This window comes from Schistocerca americana, chromosome 5 (genome assembly GCF_021461395.2).
Source record: "Schistocerca americana isolate TAMUIC-IGC-003095 chromosome 5, iqSchAmer2.1, whole genome shotgun sequence".
Classification (NCBI taxonomy): Eukaryota; Metazoa; Arthropoda; class Insecta; order Orthoptera; family Acrididae; genus Schistocerca; species Schistocerca americana.
The window spans coordinates 636,229,085-636,245,457 of record NC_060123.1 but is presented as its reverse complement, the minus strand read 5'-3'; positions in this window follow the sequence as shown (position 1 = coordinate 636,245,457).

Here is a 16,373-nt window from a genome sequence, read left to right as displayed (position 1 = left end):
GGGCGAGAAACTGCCGCAGGTCCGGCTGGTCAGCGTAACGAGCGGCGGCCGGCACACGAGGAAAGCTCCGAGATTAACCGTAACCAGAAGAAAGGGAGACGCGGCGCGGCGGGAGAAAGGACTGCCCAGTCACGCGTGGCAGCCCACGCAGGCGCTGGATAGCTTACCGTACCGGCGAGGGAGCACCGGTCTGATCGTCTCTTGTGACCGACACAGTACTTTCTCCGGTAGTTCGTAGAAAGAGGTGCGTGGAGCCTCACAAAAGTAGTCGGAGGTTAATCACACTCATTTTTGGTTTTTCTTGTTAACGTGAGAAAGTATGTGTAAGAGGAGCCCCCATCCCCGTAATCGAGATCGCTGGCGCATTCTTGTGTACTGGATATCATATCGGAGACAGCTTGTAAGGGGCCTCTTACGTGAGGAAAACAATTTTACCAGTTTTAGAGAAAATATTGTCTCTTATTGATGTATTCACGATAGTTAGGAAGTGCTGTAGTCCGTAGCCGGCCATGAATCGGAGAGCATTTCCCACGCTGGCTGGCTAGGTGACGAAGCGACCATATGTCACGCGTAGTGTGGTGGGGGCTCGGCGCTGGACCTTAGCAACAAGGTTTAGCCTGGGAAATATACAGGACGGGAAGTACCGCCACCTTGGCGCCAAAGTCACCGATTTTGTTTCTTTAAAGATTAAAGTCATTTATGATAACATGAATACTAGGAGGAGCCACTGGATGTTTAAAACAATTTTGCCTCGTTAAAATTCATACCCGTTCATTAACAAATCCATATCTTAGTAAGTACGAACTTGATCGGAAATCCACGAACTGTGACGAAACTAGTAAGAGATACGGACTGCGCGCCGAAGTCGGCAGTCGGCGTTAAGAGATCTTCCTGTCTTGTTCGATGGTAGCCATGCTCTCGGTTACGTGTAGTTTGTGACATGAGTGTTTCATTATTGATCTAATAGGAATAAAAGTGATATTACGGCATTCTGAATGTTAATTTCGAGTAAATAGATACCCCAAAGTTGATCGACAGCAATTTCAGATAATTAGCTTCCACCGACAGAGACATCTCAATGCGCCAATGAAGAATCTGCACGGGACGACATTTACGAGAGCTGCACCGTGCACAGGTAGGAGGAAATCCGACGACACGACCCACCACGGCAGATCAAGGAAGGTCCGACTTACACTCGCAAATTCCGTGTGGAAATGTTGACCAGTCATACTGTACGTTACATATTGAACCCTCTACGGACTCGCGGCTAAGCTGAGTAATAACAGTATCAGCTTAGAAGCGAGGGGATCTTGCAAGCTGGTTCGAATCTTGCTGGTGAAAGAAATGCAGGCTACAATCGTCATATTCAATTATATCGAAGTTCCGTCCATTGTGTTCCACCCCTAAGGTTGTCAAGAACTTTTGACTAATAAGTTACAGGACAACAACAAGCTGCACAAAACCCAATAGTAACAAAGTAGACGACGAGAAACTATATCCGACTAAATTTCTTAAACGTAAGCCTCCGTCTAATGACAGAAGGAGCTCATTATGAGAAACCGTTAGGACATTCGTTGTCTTTGGAGAACAACACTATTTTCGAACATTATCTCAGGGTAAGAGTTACTTTAGCTGTATTTGAATAAGTAAGTGAATTTCATCTGGCGCTTCCAGAGGACGCTAAAATCACGAAAACGTAAAAAAATTAAAATGGTTAGTTTTTAAATAAACACTCCCCTCGGACCAGCTCAAAAACGTACCCTGACAATAATTCCTTTGTACAGCCTCTGTAACTGGTTTGGAGCATTGAGATAGACATGTCCGAAGGTACAGGCACTGTCGTGGCTACAGCAGCTACGTATACGTGAAATGTATTCGCATTTGCGAATATGAACAACCATCAGCTGTATAATGGAAGGACGACAGTAAAATTTTGTATCGGACTGGGACTCGAACTCGGATTACGTACTGATCGCCTTGACCGCAATAATTACCTGTGCACGATTCAAGGCCATATCAAAATTTCCATATCTGGTCGTTCCTGCCTCACAACCTGTGATACTAGTACACACATTATTTAATTCCCGTAAAGGGGAGGACATGTCAATTAGACACGTCAAATGAATTCGCAATTGCGAATAAGGACAACCATCAGCTGTAGAATGGTATGACGACAATGAAAATTTGTACCGGACCGCACGCATGCATGCATGTTCAAAAGAACTTTGCATCGTAATCAGAATAGCACAGACACGGCAATATCGTATTTATCTGCCGATACCGGACAAGCGGCATCCAAGTACAACGTCTAACCTATACGGGAATGTAGATAATGAATGTACCGGTACAGGTCGTAGATGCAGGGTTGGCGGCGGACGGAAGTTCGGCTGTGTCCGTGAGTCTTGGACCGATAGCCAAATAGTAAAGCGAGCGCTAGCAATAAGCGGAAAACCCCTGTTCAAGACCGGGGCCGGCTCAAATTTTCACTGTCGCTACTGCGTTCTACAGTTGATGGTTGTCCTTACTCGCAATTGCGAATTCATTTGACGTACTTCATATTGGCTGTAGTCGCCGCAGTGCCTGTTCCGTTGGACACGCATGCAGCGATTCTCAGTTGATGTGTCTCCCACGTACGGAGATACACACCATTAATGTACGAGTGCAGGTTGTAGACACGAGGTTGTCGATGTGTGGAAGTTTGGGACTGCCCTTGAGTCGTGCTCGGATAGCTGGTTGGTAAGGTGACTGGTCGCGATCAGCGGCAACCGGTGTTCGAGCCTATTCCGGCGCAGATTTTCACTGTCGTCATTCCACTCTACAGCTGATGATCTCATGTAATGAGAGCTTGAGACATTTCTTTGGTGGCCCACCAGACGGATGAAGACGTTAAGCTCTGCGGTGCTGCTGAGAGGAGTAAGCCACTGGTCGCCACCTCTTCTTTTCCATTCATCCACAGCAACGAAAACACAACGCTGCGCTGTACATGAACTCACTACAGCCCAGACGACACAGGTACACACCTGGCACTTCGTAACAGGCCGTGGGAGGGCACCGCCAAACCACTTGTACCAGGACGTTGCACGGGGCGGTAATGCGGGAATCCCCCAGCAGCCGCCGACGCTCATTGTCAGAGAAAGAGACTGACCTCGGCTTTTTATGTATGAGGATGCGAGTATTAAATGTCGACTCGGGCGATCGAGAAAGGACGCCTTATTGTCTGGCTCAATGCTTCACACCAGTTACAGAGGCTACTGAGAGGAACACTGCCAGAGAAGGCTTTTGAGCTCGCCCCAGGGGCGTGTTTATATAAAAACCAACCCTTGTTGTAGATCGTACTGCACTCTGGAACCCACAAATGAAATTTACTACCTATTCAAATACAAATAACGTAACTTTCGCCGGCCGGTGTGGCCGAGCGGTTCTAGGCGCGTCAGTCCGGAACCCCGCTGCTGCTACGGTCGCAGTTTCGAATCCTGCCTCGGGCATGGGTGTGTGTGATGTCCATAGGTTAGTTAGGTTGAAGTAGTTCTAAGTTCTAGGGGACTGATGACCTCAGATGTTGAGTCCCATAGTGCTCAGAGCCAGCTGAACATCAGTAACTTTGAGATAACGCAGTTCGAAAATGTATGGTTCTGCAAAGACAACCGATGTCCGAAAGTTTACTCTTAAAAACAGCTTCTGTCATTAAAAAGAGGCTAAATGTTCGAGAAATTTAGTCAAATGAATTAATGTAGGGCGTGGCTTCGACGATTAACTTGTAATAAACATAAATTTAGTGTTCACGAAAATTAAGTATAGCCAACGGCCTACAGTTTCGGTCGACTCACAAACTGTGATCATCCCCAGAATTTTTATTCATCATAGCAAGTCATATTGTTAAATGGAATAATGTCAACTGACATTACAAACTGAAACTAGTGTAAACTAGAATGTCAAATGTGTATTCTTTCGGGATTCCAGAACAGATAACCCACGGGCAACTACTGTCTGGAAACTATAAACTGTGACAGTTGTCTGCCCGACGTGTCAGCATCAATTTAAGGGAAAAACGTGAATAAGGGTACGCTTTGGATTCTGGAAGAGAAACAGGCCTAGCCGGCGCAGATGATGGTTAATATGCTGACCACCAGCTTCAGTAGCAGCTTCCAGCGAGTCACATAAAGAATGATGTACACATTATAGCATTTTATCAGAAATTTCTACCGGCCGCTGTGGCCAAGCGGTTCCAGGCGCTTCAGTCTGGAACCGCCCGACCGTTACGGTCGCAGGTTCGAATCCTGCCTCGGGCATGGATGTGTTTAGTGTCCTTAGGTTAGTTAGGTTTAAGTAGTTCTAAGTTCTAGGGGACTGATGACCTCAGATATTCAGTCCCATAGTGCTCAGAGCCATTTGAACCATTTGAACCAGAAATTTCAGAGACGGCAGCGACGTCGTTTTGCATCGCCTGGTGTAGTCGGCAAGTCCTTGTAAACCCCTCTCCCCCCCCCCCCCCCCAAAAAAAGGTTAGTAGTGTCCTTTCCGTATACATCTTTCTTAGAAGTTAATTCGGTAGCATTTAATGGTTGGTTGGTTGGTTTGGAGAGCAAAGAGGCCGACCTAAAGACTCATCAGTCCCTGTCATCAGTCCCTTTTTCCTCAGGCAATCAGATCTCGGGTTAAAGCCTTTCCCAAAAGGAGTCAGGGAAAGTAGAAAAAAGGCGTAAAGCGAACTGGGAACCATACTGAAAGAGAAAACGAAAGAAGCAAACCAAAAGGGGAGTTACACGATAAATCAGTCTAATCTAAAGGCCGTAAATTCAACTAAATACCTGGGTATTACAATTAACAACAACTTAAATTGGAAGGCACACAGAAAATGTTGTCGGGAAGGCTAACCAAAGATTGCGTTTTATTGGCAGGACACTTAGAAAATGTAACAGATCTACAAAGGAGACTGCCTACACTACAGTGTGTAAACTTTTATATGGCAGACCTCTCCCTAGTCCTGAATCGGTAGAAGTCGATAAATGTCGGGAGGCTTCGGTAGGCACGCAGTTTCGACTGCTGTCAACATTACGTAGCTGACTGTGTTGTACAAGGTAGCCATTGTCGTCTGCTTCGTTATTGTTTTGCGCTGTACTGTTCTGCGTGTTTTTATTGTGCAGTTGTGCTAGACATTATCAAAATGAGTGAAGAGGCAGTTGCTGGCCCATCTCGGGAGTAGGAAACCAGTATCACGTAGCGATGCTTGCAAAATTATATTGCGTGTGATTGAATGCTGCGAAAGGGAAAGGGAGCACAAAAAATTGCTTCACCCCATTTACAAATCTTCAGTGAGAGCTGCTACATACACAGGACAAAGCATGCGTATCATTGGAGGATTCAAACAGTTTTCCAAGAATCATCCTGGCGTATCACCACAAACGCCTGGCAAGAAAAGGTGAGTTTCCATTTGAGATATTTTGTTCGCGATCACTTTGAAGGAGGCCCCTATTTCGTCCGAATTACCTCATATTTCATTTTTCCTTGCTACCGTATTGCTTTGTATGGAAACACCACTGGTTACTGTATTATTTCGACATTCATATTACAGTACATTTCCAAATGATTTGTGAGCGCATAGTAAACACGCACACACACACACACACTTCAAAGCCTTTCGTCTGCTTTCGTGTAAGCATGACGCGCAATTTCTGCAACTGGTAGGCGTGCCTTGTCCGCCCCCCAGCGGCTCCGCTCCCCTCGCCAGCCAAAGCTCGCTTCCTCCTCTCCCCTCACAACTCGCCATCTTACAGTTAACACACTGTAGGCTTGTCCGTCCTCTCATAGAATACTGCTGCACGGTATGGGATCCTTACCAGACAGGACTGACGGAGTACATCGAAAAAGTTCAAGGAAGGGCAGCACGTTTTGTATTATCGCGAAACATCGGAGAGAGAGTCACAGAAATGTTACAGGATTTGGACTGGGCATCATTAAAAGAAAGGCTTTTTCGTTGCGACGGAATCTTCTCACGAAATTTCAATTACCAGCTTTCTCCTCCGAATGTGAAAATATTTTGTTGACATCGACCTACATAGGGAGAAACGTTCATCCCAATAAAATGAAAGAAATCGTACGGAAAGATATACGTGTGCGTTCCTTCCGTGCTCTATACGAGATTGAAATAATAGAGAATTGTGAAGGTGGTTCGATGAACCCTCTGCCAGGCACTTAAATGTGAGTTGCAGAGTATCCATGTAGATGTAATGTGAACATGCACTAAAAGGAAAAAAGCGGTGGAAGGTATTAAAATAATATAGCAGATGGCCTGGGATGGCTGATCGAACGATAAACAAACCACCCTGTAACTCAATAAAATCTCCACCCGAAAAACGTAAGGATAGGGAAACACAAATAGGGAAAAGATGAACATCAAGGCTAACAAACAGCAAAGAAAGAGCGAGGAGGAGGTAAAGAAGAGGTTGAGTGGAGGTACGGGAGAGAAGGCCAGACGCCTACCCTTACATTGAGCGATAAAAGCCTCCCCCTCAATGAAAACGGTAAACTAGATCAGCCGTGGATGCATTGCAACACCGTAGGTAGCGTGGTGAAAAGGTTAAAAGTCCGCCTCAGCGCGGCTAAAATTGCGCAGATCAACAGGATGTGCACCGCAGTCAAGTGGGAACGGCAGTGACACTGTGGTGACAATGAGTCAGTCAAGTGTGGCCGATGCTGAGCCGGCAAAGGACAACGGAGTCCATGCGAGTGGCTCGCATGGGTGACTTCCACATATTCATTGTCTCCTTGATAGCACGTAGTTTATTTGGTGCGCTGAAGGTGCGCCATTCAGTGCCCCAGATCCCAAAAAACTTCACGGCGTAAGACCGATCGGAGATCCGTCGCCGGTATGGCGATCTTTAGGGTCGGTTGACCGATAGCCTCTTTCGCCAACCTATCAGTAAATTCATTGCCAGGGATTCTTGATATATCCTGGGGTAAAATGGAGGATAGTGAATGTCCACTGTTTTCGAGGGCATAAAGAGACTCTTGGATAGTCGTTACCAAAGAATGGAGAGGGAAAGATTGGTCAAGAGCTTGTAGGCTGCTGAAGGAGTCGCTACAGATGACGAATAACTCACCGCCGCCAGAGCGAGAGATGGCTACCAACTCTGCACTGAAAATACTGCAGCCATCCGGCAAGGAGCGCTGTTCAGTACGTCCAGTGTGAGCGTAAGCAAAGCCATCATGGCCATCAACCATCGATTATTTCTGAGCCCTGGAACTCGTCGAGAATAGAGAAAAATTGCCGGTGGAGAGGTGGAAATGAGCCTTTTGAGCCATGCGATAGGTCCAGATGAAGCTGTGGCCTAGGTATGCACCATGGAGGTGTACGTGAGTGGACTCGCAAGAAAGATGGTAGAGGGAAAGCCTCAAGTTCAGAGAGAAGGGCAATTGGAATCACCGATCGGGGCCGCCGTTCTGGGAGGTGGGTCGGCGTGTTAGGGAAAAGGAGACAGTAATTGGAATGTTGAGGCGAGATGTGAGTGTGTGCGGTATAATTTGCAATCAGTTGTTGTCGCCTGATCCGCAGTGGAGGAACCCCAGCTTTCACGTGGAGGCTGTGCACTGGGCTCGTTCGGAAAGCCGCCGCGCGGAGTGGCCGCGCAGTTTGAGGCGCCATGTCACGGACTGCGCGGCCATTCCCGTCGGAGGATTTGAGTCTTCCCTCGGGCATGGGTGTGTGTATTGTTTTTAGCACAAGTTAGTGTAAGTAGTGTGTAAGTCTGGGGACCGATGATCTAAGCAGTTTGGTCCCTTAGGAATTCACAGACATTTGAACATTTTTTGAAAATTCGGAAAGCCCCCGTCGCATGTCGAACTCCGCAGTGCTGTATAAGGTCCAGCACTCGCAATTCTGAGGGCGATGCTGAACCATAGGCTCCTAAGTCAAGACGGGACTGTACAAGGGCTTTGTACAGCTGCAGCAGTGTAGGACGATCTGCACCCCTGTCAATATGACTCAGGCATTGAAGAATGTTAAGATGCCTCCAGCACTTTTCCTTAAGCTGACGAAGATGGGGAAGTCAAGTTAACCGCGAGTTGAAGACCAGTCCTAAAAAGCGGCAAGTCTCCACTGCATTAAGCAGTTGGCCAACGAGGTAAAGCTCTGGATGCAGCTTTCAGTTTTCAGCCGCCAAGACTTCTGTCATCGTCGTGATGACAGAAGTCTTGGCGGCTGAAAGCTGAAAGCCGTGAGCGAGGACGCATGATTGCGCCTTAGAATTTAATAATTAATTCATATTAAAACGGACATTTCTGTGTAAAGATTTCGCGAACCGTATATTATATTCGAAGTAATTTCTCCTGCTATATTTTCAGTTCAGTTTATTTATTTAGCAGCCCGGCAAGATTAGAGCCATCATGTCCTCTCTTACGTCTAACCAGGCACTCTACATGTTTTACATTGTCTTCTCCTTCACGAAGAAGGATAGAAAAACACGAAGTTCACTTCTTGGCCACCATTTGCGTAGATCAGACGAAACGCCACATCAAGGCGCTAGTGTAGGTTCAAAAGGCTCTAAGCACTATGGGACTTAACATGTGAGGTCATCAGTCCCCTAGACATAGAACTACTTAAACCTAACTAGTCTAAGGACATCACACACATCCATGCCCGAGGCAGGATTCGAACCTGCGACCGTACTGGTGGCGCGGTTCCGGACCGTAGTGCCTAGAACCGCTCGGCCACACCAGCAGTCTGAGGCAAATGATTCGTATATCTCTAAGAGGAACATATGAAAGAAGATCAAAAAATGAAAGATATACAGACAAAAATAACATTTGAAGTAACGTAAAATTATGTATGATAATCAATACAGGCTGACACAATGAATTAAAATTCGAACCCAGGCCTCCTGCTCATTAGGCGGAAGGGCTTGTCACTGCGCCATCCTGCCACTGTGGCTAATATAGCTGCAAGGATTACCCTACCACGTCTCCCTCTCTTATACATACTCCATTGCTTTGTCCCGAATTCATTATCATAGATGAAGGTGTCACATACTATGTCTCTGGAGCATATCATTTACTTGTTTAATAAAATTATGTAATTCATATTTTGATGTTGTGTCCGTCGATAATCTTATCAGCCTGGTACCGTAATTATATAATGTCCACTCTCACTAATAACAGGACCTTAGATACTGGGCCTCCTCGATTTCCGTCATTCTTATGGGATATGAAGGTCAGTACCTGGACATTAGTTTCGTACAACAGAATGACGCAATATCTGGGAGCAGAGTGCATAGCGTGAAACTCTTAGTAAACAGTTTCGGTCGGGCGGCCTCAGCGGTCAGTCACGCAGTGTTTTTTCAAGTGGCGTGCTACTCGTACCGTCTCTTGAAGCGTCTATTACGCAACTGCGCTACGTGGAAAATGAGAGTCCTTGCACTTTCCTAACAGTATGAAAATGTATAAACGTAAGCTCACTCTCTTAAGAAACCGTGAAGCTGGAATTCGCCAAGAACGACGAGCAGTCAACAGCTCGAGAATCCAGAACTGGATACCTGCCTACACGAAACTAACAAGCGATCAAGTAGACAGTGTACATTGTAATACAAACGATTCCATCTACTATTTCACACTATGTTCTAACTTAATATAAGAGCGAGTAAGCCGTAAGTGTACTGAGAATGTTGAGTTCAAGTTAACAACAGGCTCTCTCTCTAAGTGTACCGTTAGTCCAGACGAAGGCAACTTCACAAATGTGCTTACCTTTAACATCGCCGTGGACGTTCCAAACGAAGTAATAAAATCTCGGTTTGCAGAGTTATGGAAACTTTCGTGCAATTCTGAACGAGGTATGGCAGATTTTTATACGATCCCCAATCCCAATGGAATAAGAAATGGCAAAATGGAATTTAAAAAACCGATCCCGTCTGTAGTAAGTATTACGGACTATCAAGCATATAATACATACGTGGGGCAACTACCATCATGCTTCATATGCAATGAAACAGATCATGCTAACCAAGACTGTCCCAGACGAATATTCAGTCTTGAACACAGCCTAAGTAAATGTAAACATCTGTTTTCCGACAGCGTACCGGGAATAAGTAGAGAACCGACAGGTAACAGTGCCACGTCAGGTGAAAGTAATTCACCTGCTGTTAATGATCCCGAGACTACAAATAATACGCCGTAAGACGGTGGTGATGTTTCAAATGTTCCGAACGAAAGACCTAGTAACTGGGAGTACTGACCTATTAGTAATCAGTCAGGCCCAGGCTAGTAGTATAGTTGCAGATGAGAGCACAGCTAATAGTAGCCACAAACAACCCAGAAATATCCGACATGGAGCTCGTTTGTGGTGACGCGACGGGCAGTGCTCCGGACACTGGGCCGATAACAGAACCAATGCAGGCACCTGAGGATTCACCATAAGTAACCATAGAGGCATAACAGATATACACAGCTGAGTCTGTTGGTTCAGAAAAGCTGAGTCAGGAGTCGACTGAAAAGTCCAAGAGGAAAATTTCTGCGAGTAGTAACTAAGACAGGCAAAACGATGTCAAGGAAGAGCCCCCACCAACTTCCAACAGCGACCTATTGGAAATTGAGTTACGGGGTATCTCTCTCACCCAGAAGCGATCTCCCTTGACTAACACCAACTGTCAGTGGATAATGGTAAGGGAGGAAAGAAATTACAGAAGCTGTGGACTGTTATGTCAAATACAAAAAAGCGGAAATATAGGAAAAAACACACGAAACCTAATGTCACTCCAAAATGAAGACCTATTACTGGGTTAGGAACGTCGAGTATAGATACTGGAACTCTGAAAAAGCAGTTCATAATCACGAAAGGCATTACCGACCTATCAAAATTTAAAAATTTCGAAATATCAGCCAAGTTACAAACGATCTGAATCCAACAGTTCGTATTCACCTATCAACACGCACTTGAAATCTGGAAATGGACACAACAAATCCTTACATCACTACTGAGTGCTGAACCGCAGTATGACAGGACACAAGAATTTGTGACACCAGACCAAATGCAATAGTCATTTGGCTTTCACGTTAAAATGTACTTTGTGCGATAATTTCAGGAACCCCGGATTTAACGGAATTTAATTGTAGTCTGACAACGTTACACAAGAAACTGCGGAAGAAACGAAGTTACTAAAACATTTTACAAAGTACGTAAGAGAATAGTATCTCTGCTTTTGAGATATTAACACCAGTGTGCAGATAGCTGCGTCTCCTAGTTTTCATTTTGCATTTAAGGTTACAACTTTTATCTTGTCGCAGAAGAAGCTGAGAAGAACCTGGTGTAGTGGTTATGATACTAAACTGTTGCATAGAGGGTCGTGAGTTCAAAACTCACCTGGACTGTAGAACTTTAATTTCTATATTCGGTTCGAGTACATTCTAGAAGTATCCACAAACGTCAACAATCATTGTTCTGGAATGTTCTGTAGCTGTATGTATACTGTATGTGTTCTGGCTGGAGGCAGTTCGCTCCACGCTCATGTATGTGCAAGTGCTGAATAAACCTTCGTTAAGTGAAGTTAGTGTTAGTCATTCAGCTACTTACACCTTCTTCTACGTGACAGTCTGTATGAAATATCAGAATTCTTTGCATTTGTAAGGAAGTACTGTCTGTGACGACGAGTAGTGGCGTATTGTGCACTGTGGATTAGACAACCATCTTCGTGTTACAGCATGTTCTTCCCAGTCACCAGCGCAGTGTGGTGGGTAAGCACAAACAGAGCATACAATGTGAAACTTGAGTTTTGCCGGTTTACAAAATGTTCCCAAAACATACGGGAATGCAGCCGGATGACGTCTTCAACAGCCGCCGATATTTCGACTGGCTCGCACTCTGACGTAAGAAGGTCTGTATCTCGCCCCCTCCTGGACTCTCAGAGTGTGGACTTCGTACTTACCACAACTGCTGCAGAGGGTTTTTCGCCACTCTGGCATGAGTGGGTGTCATTGTGGAGTAGCATCACTTCACGCTGTTTTCCTGGTCGTTGTTCCTGGAATGCGTCGCCAAGACGTCTCAGTTGTTGAGAATAAATGTCAGCAGCGATTGTTACACCTCGGGAAAGCAATTCGTAGTACAGCATACCGTTGCTGTTCCACCAAATGCTTAACATTATCTTTTGTTGATGCACTCAGGTCTTTGTACAGGAAGTTCCTGGTTTGTTTGGGCTCAACCATTCCTCTCTATTCGGTATGTTAGCGCAAAGACGCCATACCTCGTCATCAGGTTTCTTAAAGACACTGTATCTCGTCACCAATCACGATGCAAGATAGAAATGATCGGTGTTTTCACGGGCCAACTGATGACGAACATGCAGATATGCACATGTGGCCACCCACCGATTTTTTTGATTTTGGCTTAGAGCACGCGGAATGGTCACTGTTCATCACGTTCGACAGTTCTATACTACCCTGATGTGGATTAATAAGTTTAGACCATCTTCATCAATCCCAGAAGGTCTTCTGAACGTGGTAAGTCACTGATGTCAAAACGATCCCACTTGAAATCGGAAACCATTTTGTTGCCGCGCTCAGTACAATGACATTTTACCGATACACAGCGCAAATACACTGAAGAACCAAAAAAACGTAGTAACGTGTAGGGTCCCCGCGACCACGCAGAAGCGCCGTAATAGCCGTGGCATGGAGTCGATTAATGTCTGAAGTAGTGCTGGAAGGAATGTACACCATCAGTCCTGCAGGGCTGTCCATAAATCCGTAACAGTACGAGGGAGTGGAGATCTCTTCTGACAGCACGTTGCAAGGCATCCCAGATATGCTCAATAACGTTCATGTCTGGGGAGTTTGGTGGCCAGAGGAAGTGTTTAAACTCACAAGAGTGTTCCTGAAGCCACTCTGTAGCAATTATGGTCGTCTGGGGTGTCGCATTGTTCTGCTACAATTGCCCACGTCCGTCGGAATGCACTATGGTCATGAATGAATGCAGGTGATCACACAGGACGCTTACGTATGTGTCACCTGTCAGAGTCGTATCTAGACGTATCAGAGGTCCCATATCACTCCAACTGCACACGCTCCACACCACTACGGAGCCTACACCAGCTTGGACAGTAGCCTGCTCACATGCAGAATCCATAATTCATGAGGTTGTCTCCGCATTTGTAGACGTCCATCCGCTCGATACAATTTGAAACTAGACTCGTCCGACCAGGCAACATGTTTCCAGTCATCAAAAGTGCAATGTCGGAATTCATAGGCCCAGGCGAGGTGTAAAGCTTTGTGCCGTGCTGTCATCAAGGGTACACCAGTGGGCCTTCGGCTCCGAAAGCTCATATCGATGAAGTTTCGTTGAATGGTTCGTAAGCTGACACTTGTTGATGGCCGAGAATTGAAATCTGCAGCAATTTGTGGAAGGATTGCACTTCTGTCAAGTGAGCGATTCTCTTCAGTCGTCGTTAGTACCGTTCTTGCAGGATCTTTTTCCGTTGCAGCGATGTCGGAGATTTGAAGTTTTACCGGATTCCTGATATTCACAGTACACTCGTGAATGGTCGTACGGGAAAATCCCCGCTTCAGCGGTACCTCAGAGATGCTGTGTTCCATCGGTCGTGCGCCGACTATAACACCACGTTCAAACCCAATTAAATCTTGATAACCTGCCATTGCAGCAGCAGTACCCGGTCTAACAACTGCGCCATACACTTGTCTTATATAAGCGCCCGCTAAACCCGCTGGGCAGAACAGGTAATAGGATTGCAGAAAGGGCCAAGGGTTGAGGTCAGTTTCTGCTTCTAATTGTCATTTATTGTAAGTTAATAACCTTTACAATCAAACCGGCACATATCTAATCTTAACCGAGTTCAACTCTTTCATGGCTGAATGCCTCCAACAAGAAATCTTACCAAGGTAAGAATCCAATTACGATAACAATAAAATAATTCAAAAAACAACATACGTAAGGTGCAATACAAATGGCTGAGGACCACAATGAAATTCTAAAATTTTAGAATATATTATCATAGACCTTTAGAGGCAGAAGGCCAACAAGAAATCTTAAGAAAATAAAATATTCAATTAAGATAGCAGTAAAATAATTTAAAACCTAAAAAGCAACATACGCAAGGTGCAACACAAATGGCTGAGAGCCACAATGCAATTTCAGAACTTCAGAATATATTACCATAGACCCTTAAAGCCAGAAGTCCAGCATGTTTAACAACAAGAAATCTTAAAATCCAATTAAGATAGCAAAAAGTAATTTAAAGAAGCAACATATGCACAGTGCAATACCAATGGCTGAGGGCCACAATTAAACTTCAAAATTTTTAAAATATATTATCATCATCCTTAAAGGCAGAAAAAAAGCTTGAAAGATAAATTTAAAAATTAATTTTTGCAAAATTTTAAGGAAACAAGACAAATAACAGTAAGCCTAAAATTTAAAATAGCTGACAACAGATAATTAAACACCGGCGGCACTCAGAAAGCCTCCAGGGAGGTCGGTCTGCCCTCGTTCACTTAGGTGAGACAGGTGGTGAGCCCAACTATACTTGATCCGTCGGAACCCAACCAGAGGACAGCCACGGACCGACTGACACTACGACTTGGTTCAAATGGCTCTGAGCACTATGGGACTTAACTTCTGAGGTCATCAGTCCCCTAGAACTTAGAACTACTTAAACCTAACTAACCTAAGGACATCACACACATCCATGCCCGAGGCAGGATTCGAACCTGCGACAGTAGAGGTCGCGCGGTTCCAGACTGTAGCACCTAGAACCGCTCGGCCACCCCGGCCGGCACAAAGACTTGCTTCCCGTCAATCAGTACATGAGAACTCAAACCGGCAATGTTACCAACGTGATAATCCACACGTATTAGCTGTTAAAATTACACACCATGTTGGATAGCGACAACAGGTGAGGAAAGGACGCTGCCTGAAATTACGTTAGTGGCCAGGGCAGATAACCGGAACACTAACGGCCACTAGGCAGAAAATTCCGCTGGTACACTTGAATTTGAAACATGGTAATAGTTAACTTCGCTCCAAAGAACACTGCCTGAATTTACGTCAGTGCCGATGGCAAGTAACCAGAACACTAACGACCATAAGACAGAAAATTCCACTAGTGCACTCAAATCGTTGTCGACCAAAGAAGTTAATTGCACTGCATGGCGGCTAAATCTCAGCAGTCGAACCACTCGGTGCTGCTCACCGAAAACCTCCCCAACAGCAAACCACCGAAGCGAACCACCACAACATGAATAGACGTGGCTTGGGTAGTTGCAACCACTAATGAACTTTGACGTTCTGGGTCAGTGAATGACGAAACTCACAGCGATCGGACACCTCCACACACGCTCCGACACTGCGCAGGGGCTGCCCGTGTCGGACTGCCTGCGGCCCTAGCCGACTGCACCGCGCGGAAAACTTCCCTCGTCCGCAACAACCGACCGACTCCCTGCAGACCCCCTAACCGGAAACTATATTCATCAAACCAAAGATGGTACACGGCGCACATATCGATACACTTCACTGCTACCACGCGTAGAAGGAAGAAGAACCACGACGTAACCGCGACAAGAGCGGGAAACCAAACACAGACAGACAGCAAAGTTCACGAAAACGCATAGTTGGGAGAGAGCGCGGCTCAGACCACAGCGGCTTATTCTGCTTGTTTACATATATCTGTATTTGAATACGCATTCCTAAACCAGTTTCTTTGGCGCTTCAGTGTAGTTCTGACTGCCTCCGACGCTGTCAGCCTCCAACTGTACTCAAACGTAAGGACCTGCGATAATGTTCCGATTTCTCCTCTTTTCACTACATTTCATAGCTTCCGTAGTTCCGTTCACTGTCTGCAAATGACAAAAGACGATATGTAAACTCAAGTAGCGACACTGAAATACAAATAAAAAATGCTATCGATAAATAAACCCATAGTAGCCGGAATACCGAAATGCAAAACGAAAATGTTATGAATTATTAGTAATGAAATATTCTTACAATTGTGGTATCAAAGGAAAGTACGAAAAAGAAACACTGAATGCATACCTGTCAATCGTTTGAGATATTATACTTTTTTTTTTTTTGTAAATTTAGCTTTTGTGTTAGTACACGTTCTCAAACTCTCTTAATCAATTATTTCAGAAACGAAATGGTTCAAATGGCTCTGAGCACTATGGGACTCAACTGCTGAGGTCATTAGCCCCCTAGAACTTAGAACTAGTTAAACCTAACTAACCTAAGGACATCACAAACATCCATGCCCGAGGCAGGATTCGAACCTGCGACCGTAGCGGTCTTGCGGTTCCAGACTGCAGCGCCTTTAACCGCACGGCCACTTCGGCCGGCTTATTTCAGAAACGGTGTGTTTAGAATCTTGCTCCTCCTTCTTAAATTT